The sequence below is a fragment of the Lynx rufus genome, unplaced genomic scaffold (genome assembly GCF_022079265.1).
Source record: "Lynx rufus isolate CCGP_SWC_20201006 ecotype Redwood Valley unplaced genomic scaffold, mLynRuf1.p SCAF_4, whole genome shotgun sequence".
Classification (NCBI taxonomy): Eukaryota; Metazoa; Chordata; class Mammalia; order Carnivora; family Felidae; genus Lynx; species Lynx rufus.
Window position 1 is genome coordinate 84,964,978 of NW_025814856.1, and position 18,087 is coordinate 84,983,064.

Consider the following 18,087-nt stretch of genomic DNA (forward strand, 5'->3'; position numbering starts at 1 on the left):
TGTTTATTTATTTTTGAGAGAGACAGAGACAGAATGTAAGTGGGTTAGGGGCAGAGAGAGAGAGGGAGACACAGAAGCAGAAGCAGGCTCCAGGCTCTGAGCTGTCAGCACAGAGCCTGACACAGGGATCGAACTCATGAGCTGTGAGATCATGACCCGAGCCGAAGTCAGACGCTCAACCGACTGAGCCACCCAGGTGCCCCGCCCCCCTTTTTTTTAAGAGGCAAAGGCAAGTATCCTTTCTTGTACAAGAATCCCATACAATTGTGTCTCCAAGCACTAGTGCATTAGAGAGATGAAGTAGACAGAACCTTCGATCCATACCAGTGAGCCCCGATGCAATGCACCTTTCTTTAAGTTTTGGGTAGAAGACCTGTTACAAACTGAGAGGAACATGACTGAGTGCTACCGGGTGACTATGACTGAGAGATCCATTTGTAATCACGAGGGGGATCATAGAAATTGTGGATGTTCATTACTGATAGTAATGTGATTAGATGTGTTTTTGCAAGCTAAGTATAAAGAACATATCATGATCCCATCTCAGCGTATACCTTTCCAAGCTTATCTCCTCTCTTTTGTGCAACTACTTACAATACAAACTAAAGATTCTACAGTTCCCCAGATATTTCCAAGTTTACCTACCTTTATGACTGATAAAACCATGTTCTCTTCTAGGGCCCAGTTTCTCATGTACTAACACTACACAACCTTCAGGGTTCAGCTCACACATTACCCCCATGCTTGCTACTTAAAGAGTGGTTTCTGAACCAGCAGCATCAAATGGTATGGAATTAAGTGCAGAACCCAGTCTTCATTTCAGAACTCAACCTACTTTCTCAGATTAGTAAGATCCTCAGGTGAATCATAGCACATTTGAGTTTGAGAACTGCAGTCCTACACTAAAAAGGCTTTTTGTATTTCTTTAATCTAAAATAACCTTGTCCTGGTGTCTGACAATCCTGCACATATAATTTTTTTCAGTGGGTTTTACCTGTCTCTAAATGCTAATTCTCAGCTTATCTTTAGGCCAGAGTTGATCCTTAAGACTTTTTGTGGTGACTGGAGTCTGTCAAAACCTGAGTCCACATCTATAAATCAGGAGATTTCCTATTTAAAAACTCCAAGGGTTTTGTTGTTGTTGTTGCTGTTGTTTTAAAAATCAGGATGTCTAGAAACATAAACAGAACAGCTAGAATGGCTGTCTGGGGACAGAGTGACTTTAGCCAGTGGGCCACAGTCCCTACCGCACTCACATATGCCCTGGATCTCAGGCAGCTTTACTCATTTATGTTGCCTGCCTGGCCTCTGACATTGGAGTTTGCAGCTGTTGCTTGCAAATAGACCCAGAGCTCCTGCCCAGAGGAGAGGCATGTCTTTGTCCTGTTCAATATTCCTGGTTCTAGCAAAATATCCAAAAGAGCTCTTTCTATAAACATGTTTTTAAGGTGACGTAAGACAGCACCTGACCACAAAACATCTACAACCTAGTTGTGACCTTAAAATTACATTTGACACCAAATGCTAATGAGGCTGCTGAGAACCTAGATCGCTCATAAACTGCTGGTGGGGATGTTAACCATGAAACAGCTCCTCTGAAAACAGTTTGGCAGTTCCATATAAAACTAAACCTCTCCTTCCCATATGCTACCCAGCAACTGTGCTCTTGAGTATTTGTTCCAGAGAGATAAAAACTTAGGTTCACCCAAAAGCTGTACAGGAATGTTCACAACAGCTTTAGTCACAGTAGTCCAAAACTGGAAACAGTCTAAATGTTCTTCAACTGGTGAATGAGTTAACCAACTGGTAAACCCACACCTTAAAATACTATGCAGCAATAAAAAGTAATGCCATATTGAAAAATGCAAGAACTTGTTTGGCTCTCAAGAGATTTACGCTGCATGAAAAAAAAGTCACAAAAGGTTATACACTGTGTGTATGATTCCATTTATAAAATATTTTTGAGGTAAAATTATAGAGAAGGAAAACATATGAGTGGCTGTCAGGAATGAGGGGAGGGGAGGGTGTGGCTATCAGAATAGCACAAAGGAGATTTATGGTTATGGAGCAGTTCTCTATGTTGATAGTGTGGTGGTAACAAGTCTACACATAGGATAAAATTGCATAAAACCACATACATGCAACACAGATGAATGCATGTAAAACTGAAATCTGAATAGGTTCTGTGGATTGTACCAATATCCATTTCCTGGCTTCTGTTATCCTATCATTTTCATTAAATGAAACTGGGTAAAGGATGCACAAGACTGTCTTGTAGATTTTTTTGACAACTTCCTGTGAATCTGTAATAGTTCGATATTAAGTTTTCTTTAAAATACTAGTCAAGGGGCGCCTGGGTGGCGCAGTCGGTTAAGCGTCCGACTTCAGCCAGGTCACGATCTCGCGGTCTGTGAGTTCGAGCCCCGCGTCGGGCTCTGGGCTGATGGCTCGGAGCCTGGAGCCTGTTTCCGATTCTGTGTCTCCCTCTCTCTCTGCCCCTACCCCGTTCATGCTCTGTCTCTCTCTGTCCCCCAAAAAATAAATAAACGTTGAAAAAAAAATTTAAAAAAAAAAATAAAATAAAATAAAATAAAATAAAATACTAGTCAAAAAACTAAATTGGAGAGTATGCATGATTGAAATGACTATTTTAAATCATTTTCTTCTCTAACTGGGGCCAAGACACTCTGAGGTCAAAGGACTATTTTCATTTTTTGAATGGTGGCCCAGGAATCCAAAGAAAGTAAGAAAAACCATAGAAATATATTTATATGTAAAACCCATAGACCTATATCTATATGTGCTTGTGTATCTAGTCTACAACTTTTACGTGTCCAGTTACAAAACTCCTACTCGGCTTTGATAAATGACCATTAATGTGACAATTGTTCCTGGAGAACCCTAGCTGGACGGAGTAGCTGAAGACATTTATTACCAACATTAGCATTATGTGTGATTCATGCAGCTTAAGAAATGCTGATCCAGGAAAGCTTTCTCAGTTGAGGCACGACAATGGAGTTTAAATATTCACTGTATAATAGCTGGCAATAAAGTCCATATTAGGTAGGAATAGTTTATTTTGATACGCTTCTCTCAGCCAAAGCGGTAAGATTTGTTTATTAGTGTTTGCTTAGCCGGACATTTTATGGCTATAATATCAGTGCAGATTTATAGTGTGTAAAGTAGTGTAGTAAAGATCCTTACTACAGTCTGTTCCTGTTTAAAAAAAAATAAAGACCCACATCTCAAGAGCTCTCCCTCTGACTAAACAGAAAGGCAATTTCAACATGGAAAAACTAGTAAATAATAACCCAGGAAGTGAGGGTTTGGACGTTTCTCTGAGGTGTTGCCGTTTCACATGATTGTTTCTTAAGCACTCAAAGTGAAATAGGGCAGGGATGGGCAGGAGCATTAAGTTGAGGGTCCAGAAACCTAAATTTTTATAAACAGTTTTTTCACCATTCTTGTGTCCAACTTTGTTCTATAAATATCAACACATTATTTTTATAGGGTGATTATTGACTGATGAGTGACAGAAAGGTAGTAAATGTGGAGTTTTTGTTTCAACCAAGCATTTACTTCATTTCCCCAATAGTTTCATGAACACAAATATGTTGGCTGAATGTTGTACAGCTTGTTGGGTTGCACTTTGGTTGAATGGGGAAACATGAACTAAAAAGCTGATTGGTATTTCCACAAATATCACTGGAACCTCAGGTAAAAGGGCTTTTTCATAGGCCCATCACTGAAAATTTCACCCATCAATGGCTTGTATGACAATACAACAATGATTCTCAAATTGAGTGTTGACAGGAAGTTAAGAGGGAAGGCATATGTATGAAACGATGTTAAGTTCTGAAAAGATATAGACAGGGAGCTCCTGGTGGCTCAGTCAGTTAAGTGTCTGACTCCTGATTTCCTCTCAGGTCATGATCTCGCAGTTTGTGAGTTTGAGCCCTGCATAGCGCTCTGCATTGTCTGTCTGTCTGTCTCTGTCTCTTTCCTGCTCATGATATCTCTCAAAATAAGTAACTTTAAAAAAGATATAGACAGGATGATAGGAAAGGTAATTGAAATCAAACAGAATAAACTTTAATGGAGTCCATAGAAGTTTTACATATCTTTCCAAAGAAATCAAATAAAAATCTAAAATGAGCATATGAAAATTCATGGCAGTAGGTCTGTAAACAATGACTTAGGGAATTTAGGATAAGTATAGGCTTAAGCCATCTACAGCATAATGTGTTTATTAAAACAACAACAACAACAAACCAGCAATGGTCTTTGTATAGTGTCCAAAATACAGAAGTTAATAGTCATATTCTACACTGGTTGGACCACATCTAGAACAGTGAGATTCATTTTTGGCTTTAGACACAAACATCAATAAATTATATAGTGTATCAGATGAATGGATAGGCTGAAGCAACTGAAACTATGCCATGAGAAGACTGTTGAGTTACCTGAGGATGACTAGAAGAAAAGACATGATAGGTCTTCAAATATTTCATGGTACCTAACAAGAGGAAGAGTCAGTCAGGTGAGCCCCAGTGTCGAGTTCTAGGAAAGTAGCTTTTGAGTGGATATAAATTTAAAATTGTGAACTATTTAGAGGTGTCACATTACAAGAACTACCTTGAAAGAGACAAGGATGGCCCATTACAGGATTTTGCATCAGCAGAGGAAGGTGGCCATTGAAAGAAGTTATTGAAGCCAAACATCATATAAGTTAGGACTCCTAAACCTTTCCAAATCAACTGAATAAAAAATGTGATCTTAAAATTCCATGGTTTCTATGACGATAGGCCATACTATCTAGTTAAAGAATGATTATTGGGCCATCTGGGTGGCTCAGTTGTTTGAGTGCATCCAACACTTGGTTTCGGCTCAAGTCAAGATCACACTGGTGACATGAAGCCTGGTTGGAATTGTCATTCTCTCTGTCTGTCTCTCTCTTTGTCTCTTTCTGCTCATTCCTCACACTTCCTCTCTTTCAAAATAAATAAACTCAAAAAAATCACTTTCATGTCTAAAATTCTGATGTTTGATGTTCTCTCTCCCAGTTCAGAACAATTAATATAGTACGTCATCATAAAGGAATCAATGAAAGTTCAGTCTAATTCTCATTGTGTATTAGTGATAAAGCTAAGACTCTACATGGTAGTATTTATAATGATGTTCCAATTGTTTGATACTTCCAGTAGCAATTGTAGCATCTGTAGCTGGAAGACAAATAGCGGATTGGAGAAAATACCTCATTGCAAAAGTCATTTTAGTTACCTGAAGAGCAATTTTTTAAAGAAAACTAAAAACACCTAAGAAATCAGCATGAGAATATACAAACTTCTTGTGTCTCTGTTCATCTGTAGTTCATGCCATTGATAGAGCTAGCCTTGTTTTCCTTTCCTTGATTCCATGAAACTACACATTCCTGACGTTGTCCTACTCATCTTACTAATCATTGTCAGTAAACTGAGAATTTCTCCTTTTCTTTCCAAACTTTAATTGATTATATCAGTCCAAAACATTCTTCTCCCTATTCTGTATTCTCACCATACGTTATGTTAATGTGTTCATTGCCTCCAGGTTTTAAATGACATCCATATGCTTGAGGTTCCTAAACTTAAGTCTGACCCTAAACTTCATTTGGATCTTCAAACACATATACCCACCTTTCCATTGGATATGTTGACTGCATTAACCATGTCTTTTTATTTTCTGTATTCTAGTGTTTTGAGATCTGGGCCTTGGTTGTACACAAAGGGCCTGCCCCTCCCAAGGTCAGCTAATTCTAGAGATGATAAATAACTCACTCTTGAACATGTCTTTGAAACACAAACCCACCAATCCAGAGAGCCCATACTCCCAACTCCTTCTTTTATCAGCTCTTACACTCTAGGCCACTATTCCTCTGCCTTAATGGCCTCAGGGCTAGACAACTAGAGACAATCTATATACCCCCGAGTTGGCTGAGAATGTTTAACCTAGCAAATCCTAAACCTCTTTACCCTGCCTTACCAATTGCCTTCTGAGGAAACCACCCATAACACTTCCCCAACCTTTTGCCTCCTGATTGACCCTGGTACTTCCCTGTTTGGCCCTGCGTGGTACGCCATGCCTCCTGCTTCTAGGGATTTGTGAGCATACAAACTTTTTCCTCATGACGGTAATTTTTGTGTCTGTGTGATGTACCATACTTGATTAAAATAAGCCCAGTGTACCCTTAAAATACATGTCCTAGAAAAGGAATATCCAAGATCCAGTGGGGCTTACAGGCCCCCATAACCCCCAAACCCCTTAATGTCTTACCTACCAAAACACATTTGTCTTTAGAGTGTCCCATCACAGCAAATGCTACCACCATCCACCAAAATTGTTTCTGCCCAGGTGTCATTGATATCTTTCTCTCTCACTTCCCACATCAGATCAGCTAAAAAGTAAACCATCACTCTACCCCCACTGTCAACTTTGACCCAGAGTGCTTCAGCCTCACTTTCACATCCATTAATCAGTTTAGTCAATATGGCCACGAAGGACATTTTTAAAATGTGTATTTTTTTTTTTTTTTTAGTGTTTTTATTTATTTTTGAGAGAGAGAGCACACGCATGAGCAGGGGATGGGCAGAGAGAGAGGGAGACACAAAATGTGAAACAGGCTCCATTCCCTGAGCTGTCAGCACAGAGCCCCCCCTCAGGGCTCAAACTCGTGAACAGTGAGATCATGACTGGAACGGAAGCTGAAGACTTAACTGACTAAGCCACACAGTTGCCCCTAAAATGTATCTGTTAAGAAGCTTAGACTCTTAAACACTTTGCCTTTGCTCTTAAATTCATTCTAAAATCTTTAATGTGGCTTACAAAGTCTGCGTGGTATGATTTCTCCTACCTTTCCAGCCTTCCCTTTGCACTGCTCCCTCCCTCTCTCAGGACAGCAACGTGGATACATTTTTCAGTTTCTCAACAGTGTGCCCCACCACTGTACTGAGTATATTTCAGAGCTTATGTGTCAGTTTCTCAGGGTGCCTGGGCGGCTCAGTCCGGTAAGTGGGTAAGAATCTGACTCTTTCTTTAATTTTTAAAATGTTATTTATTTCAAGAGAGAGTGGGGGGAGGGGCGGAGAGACTCCCAAGCAGGCTCCTCAGGTTGGCGTGCAGAGCCCAGCACAGGGCTGGAACTCACAAAGCCTGAGATTGTGAAGTGAGCCAAAGTCAAGAGTCGGGCGCTTAACGGCGCTTAACCCACTGAGCCCAGGGTCTGAATCCAACCCAGCGTCTGGATCTTGATTTCCACTCAGGTTATGATCTCACATTTCGTGAGATCCATCCCCACACTGGGCTCTGCGGTGACAGTATGGAGCCTGCTTGGGATTCATTCATCCTCTGTCTTTTTCTCTCTCTTCCCCTCTCCTCTTCTGTCCCTCCCCAGCTCTCCCACAGGTGCGTGCATTCTCTCTCCAAATAAACAAACTTTAAAAAAATAAATGTCCACTTCTCAGAGAGGGCTTACTAGGTTAAGTCCTCTTGCATCTTTAATGTTCAGTGACCTCTTTCAGAAGAAATACGTATTTAATGTACGCAGTATTTATTCCCTCTCTTTGCCTAGACTATAAGCCTCATGTTGCCAGGAATCATGTATACTCCCTGTGTCTCACCTAGTGTAGATGCCAATATATTTACGGAACAAATGTATTTTTATACAACTTTAATGTTTATTTTTCAGAGAGACTATGCGTACAAGTGGGGGAGAGGCAGAAAGAGAGGGAGACAGAATCTGAATCAGGCTCCAGGCTCTGAGCTGTCAGCACAGAGCCCAACTCATGGCTCCAACTCATGAACTGCACGATCATGACCTGAGTCTAAGTCAGATGCTTAATGGACTGAGCCTCCCAGTTCTCCTACTTATAGAACAAACATATTAATGCATTTATTATATTAATATATTAATACATTTGTAAAGACTATTCTGCCATTTGGAGTTAATGACATACAGGTCTTGAATTAGAGAAGATCCTCCTTGGTTGTCAACAAAGTTCAAAAAGCAGGAAAAAAACATTTATTGCTTCTACTGAAGAAGACATCACAAAAGTCAGATATTTTTTGTGAGCATTCATTTGCTTAATGAAATATGGAGCGTCTATAACCTTGCTACTCAAGTTGTGATTCACAGACCAGTTCAGCAGCACGTGGAAGGTTGAGCCCCCAGACCCGCTGAATCACAATCTGCATTTTAACTAGATGCCCAGGCGACTCATAAGCACATTAAAAAATTGAGAAGCACTGAGCCATAGTATCTTCATATTTATGCTATTAACTATTTAAAATTACTTAAAATTTTCCAGCATTATACAGCACATCACTGGGAGAGAATATACTGAATACATGATGGTTGGTTTCTATCACCCCCCACTGCCACCACCAATGGTGTCCCTTATAAGGAAAGGTACAGACTGTATTTGGTTACGCTCATGATCAGGCTTTTTCCTTACCAAAAAACAAAACCATTCAAAGTGAAATCAATAGAGAAAGCAGATGGAAAACAACCTCAGTGTTTAAAATTCAGTCTGTAGCCCCATTTTACATGATGATGTGTAATACAAGCAGCTAGTTTGTAGCCCGTCGTTTGGAATTTACCTGCAAAACAGACACTTCTGAAAACCGTTTCATTTCAGTGACTGAGATGCTATGTGCGACTGCGGTTATTGAGAGTGATTTCTAATTATTTTGGCTTCCTTCGGATAAATTACCAGAGAGAAGTCTAATCTGCCATATGGTTTGCTGATACGCTGACAGTCACAAGCCATCTTTACATGCGGTTCATCTGCAGTCAGGTGCTTACTTCAGGCATATAGGAACCACCGAGTAATATCACTGAAGAGAGTGCTTAATTCTATTAGCCACTAATGGGAATAATCTTACTTGTTTCACATGAACATTGATCCCAGAATGTATATCACAAATAATAGACTCTAAATGCAGCATCCCCTTAAAACTCCTACCAACACTGGCAATGAAATTCCATAGGAGGAACAGGATTTTGTTCAGAGTTTGCAGTCCAGGGTTGAAGTTTTCTCCCCCCACTCCCCATCTTCACTATGTTTCTACTGCTGTTTTTATTAAGTGTTGCAGGAAGTTCTGACAACCTCACCCAGAAAGATATCAATCCCTCCCCCACAGGGCTTAGAATCTCTAAGCCCGTCTGACAGTACAACTCAGACATGTTTCTAATAACCGTTTAGAAGCTCTATGACAGAATTCTTTTTCCATTTGTCAAGAACTATACACAGGCATTTTGATCATTGTCACAATTTAGAGAGTAGGGAACAATGAATGTGCTGAGAATCCCCCTCCTACACTCTGATGGATTCTGCTGGAGGCTCAAGGATTTAATGAAAACAGAGCTTGGGGTTAGAATGCATGTTTCCACTTTCCCCTTCTTCCCTCATGTCTTTGCTTCATCTGCTGCTCTCCTTTCCTGGTGATCCTCCATGTTTTCTTTTTTTCCCTTTTCCCCCCCAAAAGAGTAACCTAGACCAAGAGACAATTTAAATGTTTTAGAATAGATAGCACCCTAAAAACATGCTCTGTCTAGCTTCTCTAGAAATGACTTTAAATGGCATGAGCATTTTTTTTCCCATAATTTTACTACACTGTGAATTGTTCCTTGTAAGAAAAGAGATTGCATAATCTTGGGAGGTTTGAGTTATTTTTCAGGCCTCAGATACCTAAATTGTTTGCTCCATACACATGTATCTGTTGTTATAATCATTCTCTGAACTCTTTGAAAATACTGCCGATAATGGAAAGAAATTTCGAGATTTGGTGTGTATCTATCACTAATATGTGAGGTGTTGCTATAAAATGGAATGATTTGAAAAGATACATAAATCTTTGTCTCCATATGCGCTATCTGGGTTAATGCATACACAGAACCAGTACCTACTGTATGTACTACGTTGGTAACAGATCTGTAACAAGATGCAATTGTGGTTAAGAGCACATGCTGTGGAGACAGACCGAAATGAGAATGGATTTCACTCACTTCTTACTACTGTGACCTTGGGCAAAACCATTTAAATTCTAGATGCCCTGGTTTCCCTCTTTACTCTGGGGGTGCATAGATATCTTTTACAAAACTTTTAAATTAAATGACGAACATACCTACAAAACTGTTAATGCAGTCCTGGCCACAAGGCAAAAGATAAAATGTAGCTATTGATCTTATTTGTATAGATACATGCTGAAACATCAACAACAACAAAATGACTTTATATGCCCCTATTCAAAGCAGCTCAACAGATCACTGCCTGCTTGCTGATCTTTGGAATCAAACAGTAACTCATTTGGTGACCCAAAGTTCCTTTAAGGAACCACAAAACCACCCACAGGTATTGTCTTGAGGCTCTGTGATCCATACCACACTGGATTAGGTTTCAGTTGATGGAATGGAAATATAAAAACAGCTCACAACAAGTATTACTGTGCTTTTGTGTATGCAAGTCCTGTTCCTGAAAATAAAAGAACATTAAGTATAATACACGGTTTTTAAATTTTTGTAAAAGTTTTCTTTGACAATGAAACGTAATACATGATTTTTGAAACCATAATAAAGGTCAATAAGTGAAAAGCTGATAATTTCATAATTTTTCATTAAAGAAGGGTGATACCAAGTATATATATACATATATATACACACACATATATATACATGCACATGTCTACTGGACAAAAAGCTGTTACCAAACCTTTACATTAGGCACATTTCTACTTGTTACAAGTAAAAATGTTTGAGAAATAAGTCGCTGTAGCTTCCTGTTTTTATAATTATCTTAAGTCCATTTTGAAATGTATACCCATTTTCCCCCCTTGGCAGTCGCATGCTGATATCCTCCTGCAAAATCAGTATGCAATGATGGCAAAAGTAGTATTTTGGCAATAAACAATTAATTTGAAGAGGTAGAACTATGTGAACCACTAAGCTTTTTAAATTTTTTTTTAATGTTTATTTATTTTTGAGACAGAGACAGAGCATGAACAAGGGAGGTCAGAGAGAGAGGGAGACACAGAATCCAAAGCAGGCTCCAGGCTCTGAGCTGTCAGCACAGAGCCCGACGTAGGGCTCGAACTCAAGAACCATGAGATCGTGACCCAAGCCGAAGCCAGAGGCTCAACCGACTGAGCCACCCAGGCGCCCCTCACTAAGTTTTTTAACCTTCACTGAAGACATCTTTACGTTACACCTGATCTTAAAATGCAATTACAAGCACAGTGATTCTAAAAGATATATCCAGTTTTCTCATTCATATGTGCATATTCTGGTGGCCATTGGCAGATAATATAGGCATTAAACATTAATACTCACCACCTGCAAAAAATACCACACAGGCTTGCCTTTCCTATCCTGGTAATTGCTGAAAACTACAAATTAAAAATATAATAGTGTGTGCTTGTTAGAATGTTTGAGTGGTGTTTGCTGCATAAAATGGACTCTTGAGTAGCAATGACTAAGAGGTACACACAATTTTCCTAAAAATAATTAGTATTGTGCAACTAAGGGACCACATCCATAATGTTTATTTTTCTATCTTTGTATGTGATCAGAATAACATTTTTTGTTGAGAATTCCTGTCAACTATACCTCAATAATTTTTTTAAATAAAATTAATGGACTTCAAATAATTTTTTTCTAGGTATATACAGTGTATTTTGTTAGGGTGCAAAATGATTAGTGATCAAAACAATTCTACGAGATATTCTGAATCTTTACCAGACCACTGTACCATTTTTCAAATGGGTGACAGATAAAACAATAGTTAAGAGAAGTTGAAATACATGTTTTCACTGTAGTTAACATAAGGTTTTAAATGCTGTAATTTCAGTCATTTTTTGTGTGTGTGAATGAGATGGCAATCAGCTGAGAACTAAGGATTGGGCACAATGTTCTGGCTGGTCACGTGATAAATCCTTGAGCTTTTAAAAGTGTTCAGGCCCATAAAATATGCAACTTCCATTGATTGTTTAAGCTGAACAGTTTAATTTTGTTCAGGTTCCAGAAGTGTTAGCTGTTATGATGCTGGAATAAAAACTGTGCATGCAAATTGTCAATGTTTCTATACCGAAGTTATTCCAGCTGTCAACCTCCATATTTAAGTTATATTGGCTGTAAAGATGTTTAAAGAGGACTATCTCTTTGTTGACTTTCTTCCAACAGACCTCCTAGGATCAGATATCCCTTGATCCGTGGTTTGGTCTTCCATTTCGCAGCTTCAGAACTTTAATTTTTGTCCTCACAGATGACTCTCAGGGATTCATACAAACTCACTCACATGAAACAAACTGTAACTAAATTGCCTAATTTATTAACTCATATTGAGAAATACATCTGCCACGGGAACAGAACATGAAGATAGGCATCCTCTGACGAGAACATTCCCTCCCTTTCAGAAAAACCATGAGAAGCCAAATTATAATCAAAAGATTGCTTGATGATCATGTAATCAGAACAAGAAAAGTGATTTGTGTGATTTGTATATTTAATGGCATCATGCTATACCAGATGTAGCAATCTCTATAGCATATGTGATACCTGTTGCCGAGAGAGAGTCCATCTCTGTCAGGGTCCCTGGTCTCCTGAAGAAATGAACCTATCTGACTGGCATTCTGCCCACTCTCTGTCTCTTCTGAATGATCCAGTCATTCTTTAACTTTGCTCTTGCCTTGCTGTGCTTACAGGGTCAAGCTGTGCTTCTAAGTTGGTTTCCTGACTGTTTCAGATCAGGCTCTTGACATAATGTTAAAGTTAGAGGCCCTTCCGTTTATTTCCCTGCTGACAAGTTCCTGAGGGCATAGTCCTTACACCCACCAGAAACTTCTGAATAGATTGGCAAAATCACCAGCACTGGCTTAAATGAATCTAGCTGTGATTCACTTAAATGATAAAATAATAACTGAAATTTGAATAGCACTTTAAAATGAACTTAGTTCTTTTTATGTGTTACCTCATATGATAAAACAGCTCTATTCTTTTTTTTTTTAACTGAGAAGAGCCTAGGAGAACAGGAAATACATTAATAGTTGTCATTCTAATAGCAAAATTCAAGAAAAGAGATAAAATGTTTGTTGTTTCCGTATTAACTAAACACCCACAGGAATCAAATCAAAGGCAAAGGGATATGATACATCAGTATGAAAACTGTTATTGTTCCTACCACCATAAAAACTTTTGCTACATTTGTCTTAGGTTTGTGGCTTTGATTTTTACTTTAATTTTCATTGCTTTGCCCATGGTTGGCCCATTAAAAAACACAATCACTTGGTAAAGAACATTATTAGAATTCTGAGAGGCTATTACAATCCCAAACACTAGGTACGGCACTGTGAAGAATAATTGTGTAGAATTTGCAATCGGTGCAAGGGGCAGCTTCCTTTAGTTTCAGAGAAATTCTAGCAGAACAATTTACGTAGCCTGTAAGGAAAAGCATTGCTTGTAGAATGGAGCAGAATCTGTAAAAGCAGAGGCAGGTGTGAAGGGAAGTAGAGCTCTCTCTCCCCACACAATGGTCAAAGGCACTCGGAATCAACTGGTGATTATCATTCTTATTCGTGTTATAGTTAAAGCTCCTTCCATTTACTAAATTCTTCCCATTTGTCAGACGCGAGACTAGTCTTTTAAATGCCATCATGTGATTGATTTAATCTGTACAGCAACTGAGTGAGAAAGATGATGTTGTTATTGCCAACAGGGAAAGTTCTATTTTTAATTTTTCAGATGTAGGAGAACTAGAATTTGCAAAATTCATCTTCTTTTGCTCCACGACATCTCCTTGGTGTTTGCTTCTGGTCTCATTACTATAGATTGTTTGATTGCCGTGCCCACAAAAAGCATGCTCCTGTATTCCTCTAAGATTCAGATCTATGACTTTGTTCTTCCACTGGAAATTTCCACTCAGTTGTCCTGCAAATACTAACAACTTACCATTTCTAAAACTGTGCTCCTCTTTTTCATATATGATCCTGCTTCACCTGACATGCTCCTGACTTTAGTACCACCATCAATACATTCTCTCACTAAAATGCTCATTTTCCACCCTTTTCTGTACCTCCATTCAGTCACTAGTCAGTCACTAAATCCAGTTGATTATATATCTCAGGAATATTTTGTATATTTTGCCTCTATTTTCCTGTGAGGCTGCCACTGTCTTCATGTTCTAATCACCAGCTTTCATGAACTAGCTTCTCCCTTACAAGTCTTATCCTATTCTAGGGTATATTTCCTACTATATTCAAGTGAGCTTCGTAAGTAGCATATCCGACTGTGAGATTCCCCACATGAAAAAATCACCAGTCTCCACTAGTATAGCATGTCAGGTCTGTGGCAAAGACGAACCAGGAATTTATCATTTTTCCATTCATCCTGGGAAGACAGCTAGACTCCACTGCCAAGCCTCCCTGGCAATAAAACATGGCCAGGTCACTGAGTTCTGGCCAAGAAAATGTGGGCAGAGGCAATATAAACCATTTCTAGGCCAGACTTCCAGCTGTATGTTGATGCCCATGGATTTTTTAGAAGTTTTGTGTTAAAGATGAAGAAGCTTCCATCACGTAGGACCCCCAAAAATCAAGCCTACCAGAGCCACTCCCTACCACAACCAGGAATTACAGGTGAATGACTAAAGGTGTATGTATGTGTGTGTATTACATACACATAATGTAGCAGTTTATTTTTCTGTAATACAAAACTCAATCTTTCCTACTCACACATATCTAGTTTTTTCTCCCATCATCCTGTATAGTCCTGTGCTCTGTGTCATTGCTGCACTGAACGTATTGCCCATCACATTGCCTGTTCTGTTCCCTTAATTTAAATGCTTGAAAACTGGTCAGTTCAGACCTTCAGACCTGAACTCAAATATTACCACTGATGGTCTCCTAGTGTTTGCAGAATTCTGTTAATACGCACATCTCAGCATGTAGGGACTGCAACTGTATTTTTGGTAATCATGTCAAAAATTTCTTGGGGGCAAAGACTGTGTGATGAGTTAATAGGTAATCAGTGTCCTGTATTTGTCTTTTAAGAAATTTTGTTAAATGGATAAAACTTGGTATATATACTATAATTAAGAAAAACAACCAGTAATTAGTTTTGCTGTGAAAATCATTCTCCATTTAAATAGACATAATCGAATAAATTATTTTGGGAAAATTATTCACAAATTGTCACCATTCAAAATGTTGCCCAGGGTCTTATGTAAATAGTTTGTGTGTGTGTGTGTGTGTGTGTGTGTGTGTGTGTGTGTGTGTTTTCTAGGGATGGTGGCTAAGGCTAGAGTACCTCTTCTTTGTTCCTACAACTTTCAAATTTTTAAAACTACCGTGATTCACTTTCTTAAGCCTTGCCATACACTGTTAAGCAGAAAGATGAAGAAAGTAGGTCAGTTTCCTGACCTGTTTGTCTTGCTTTAGTTATATTTTCACTCAAAGGCACTGGCAGGCATTTAAAATGCAGATACATGAGCAGGAAGCACAACACCAATGGCAAAATCTCTCTCCATTTATATCTTTTCATTGTTCTCACAGCAGGATGATCTTGACAATATGTTGTACACAAGAAAAAAATAGTTTAAATTGCTGCTACTGGCTAGAGATTCATACAAAGCAGATCCATGACTCCAGGTATAAGATACTTCTGTTTTCTTTCCCATTGAGTTTCAGCTAAATAATCACAAAAAGGACAATTTCTTTTCAGAAATCTTTTTTATTCTAATAGGAAATATGTAGGAATCGTAATATAATTAATCTTCATCAGCCTCGTTAGGTGCTATCCATGGAACTAAACCACTGAGTAGTGAGTTGCCAATTCTTCCAGGATGGCAAGTTTGTACCTCTCCCATCCTCTATATAACTTTTTACACATATTCAAATATATATACAGCTACTTTACAAATTATTTTAATGACACTTGATTCAAAATCTCAAATATAATGCAAACAATTCAAAATAAAGAGTACATATTGTGTAGCTTTTAAACAGGAGCTATTTAATACTCAAATACATATTAAATGTCTTAAAAGATGACCCATCTCTTTCTGTATTTGCCCAAGACATCAAGAAGATCCTTACTGTGGTTCAGACAACTTCTGAAGGCTCAAAGTTCTTGCTGACAGTATTTTTGGCTGAGAAAAAGGGAAATCAGACCTTTAAAAGACTCAAGTAGGGGCGCCTGGGTGGCGCAGTCGGTTAAGCGTCCGACTTCAGCCAGGTCACGATCTCGCGGTCCGTGAGTTCGAGCCCCGCGTCAGGCTCTGGGCTGATGGCTCAGAGCCTGGAGCCTGTTTCTGATTCTGTGTCTCCCTCTTTCTCTGCCCCTCCCCTGTTCATGCTCTGTCTCTCTCTGTCCCAAAAATAAATAAACGTTGAAAAAAAAATTTTAAAAAATAAAATAAAATAAAATAAAAAAAAAAGACTCAAGTTGTGTTATTGTACATTGGGCACCATCACAGATTGAAGAACTTTTAAGATCGGAAAGACGTGGGCTGGTGTATACATGTTTAACTCCTTCTTTTAGGTTACCCTAAGTCTTGATATATTCTTCCATGTTCTCTGCATTTTTACCTAAAAGTATTATCTTCTTGAAAATCCAATTAAGTTTCAAAATATTTAAGCAGCTAGTTAATCTCTTCATGTTTATTGTCTAACATGACTAAAACTAACTTGCACAAGAATTCAGTGTGCAATGGGTATTCTACTCCAAACATACACATATTCCATGGATGCTCTTGAGTCTTAAAGCTAATATATTCATAAGGTTATACTTCAGGCCCACACATGGAAGAATGGAGTTCTTAAAAGTGAGCAGTGCCTAGAGGGTATAATTCTTAAATGTCTCATTTACAGAGCTAGTCTAACAGTCATACGATTTTTAGAAAATATTATATATTACCTACAAATACCAAAAGAACTAAGCCATGTATGTGTGTATATATATGCATTTAAGCCTAGAATTCCATAATAAATTTACAGACCTTGGGATTGTAAGATAAAGCGTACAGATGTAGATACAGTCACTTATTCAAAGTGATGTTTTTATAACTACCTAGTTTGTGGTTCTAAATAATCCTAGGCTCTTCTAAATAATCCTTCTTTAGAGTTACACAAGATTCCTCTCACAGGGCGCCTGGGTGGCTTAATTGGTTGAGTGTCCGGATTCGGCTCAGGTCATGATCTCACGGTTTGTGAGTTTGAGCCCTGTGTCGGGCTCTGTGCTGACAGCTTGGAGCCTGAGGCCTGTTTTGGATTCTGTGTCTCCCTCTCTCTCTGCTCCTCCCCTGCTCGTGCTCTCTCTCTCTCTCTCTCTCCCTCTCTCCCTCTCTCCCTCTCTCTCTCAAAAGTAAATCAACATTAAAAAAAATTTTTAAAAAAAGATTCCTTTTACTATTGTGTTATTACAGTAGGAGGAAATACACACAACAAATGATGTTCATAGTACTAACAAATGAGGAAATGTTTGTTCTCTGTGTTAAAATCTGGACCATTTAAAGACAAAGATTTTTACAATCTACAAATCTGTAAATTTATAATTTCTCAAATGTGGGGTCAGAATATGCACTAAGAAGTCCTACCCATGAGCAACAGGAAAAACTTCATGTTGGTGGTTTAGGGAGTTAAGTAAGGAGCATTTGCTATCTACAGTTACATAAAGGTTCCGAAAGGAATGTAGTTTTGTTTTTGAAGTTAATCACCTGCTATGTGTGCTTGACTTCATAAGTCTCCTATTACATTTCTATATTTTATATTTAGATTTTCAATTCTGAAGCTCTACTTGAAATTCAGTTCCTTCTAGAGGATATTCTACCTGGTTCTGAAAGAAATACCTTCTAAAATATTTGTACTACATTGTTTCACTTAATTATTTAAAGAATGAAATTCTTACTCTTAGGTGGCAATATAATGAAATGGAACTTGTATATCTTTCCATTTCACCACATGTGCATCGTGAGCTCTGTTCCATGGAAGAACTTGGAGAGAGTCAGTAATGCAGTGATTTCTCAAATGGTGTTCGCCATGCCCCGGGGGTCCCCAGGCAACAGGCAC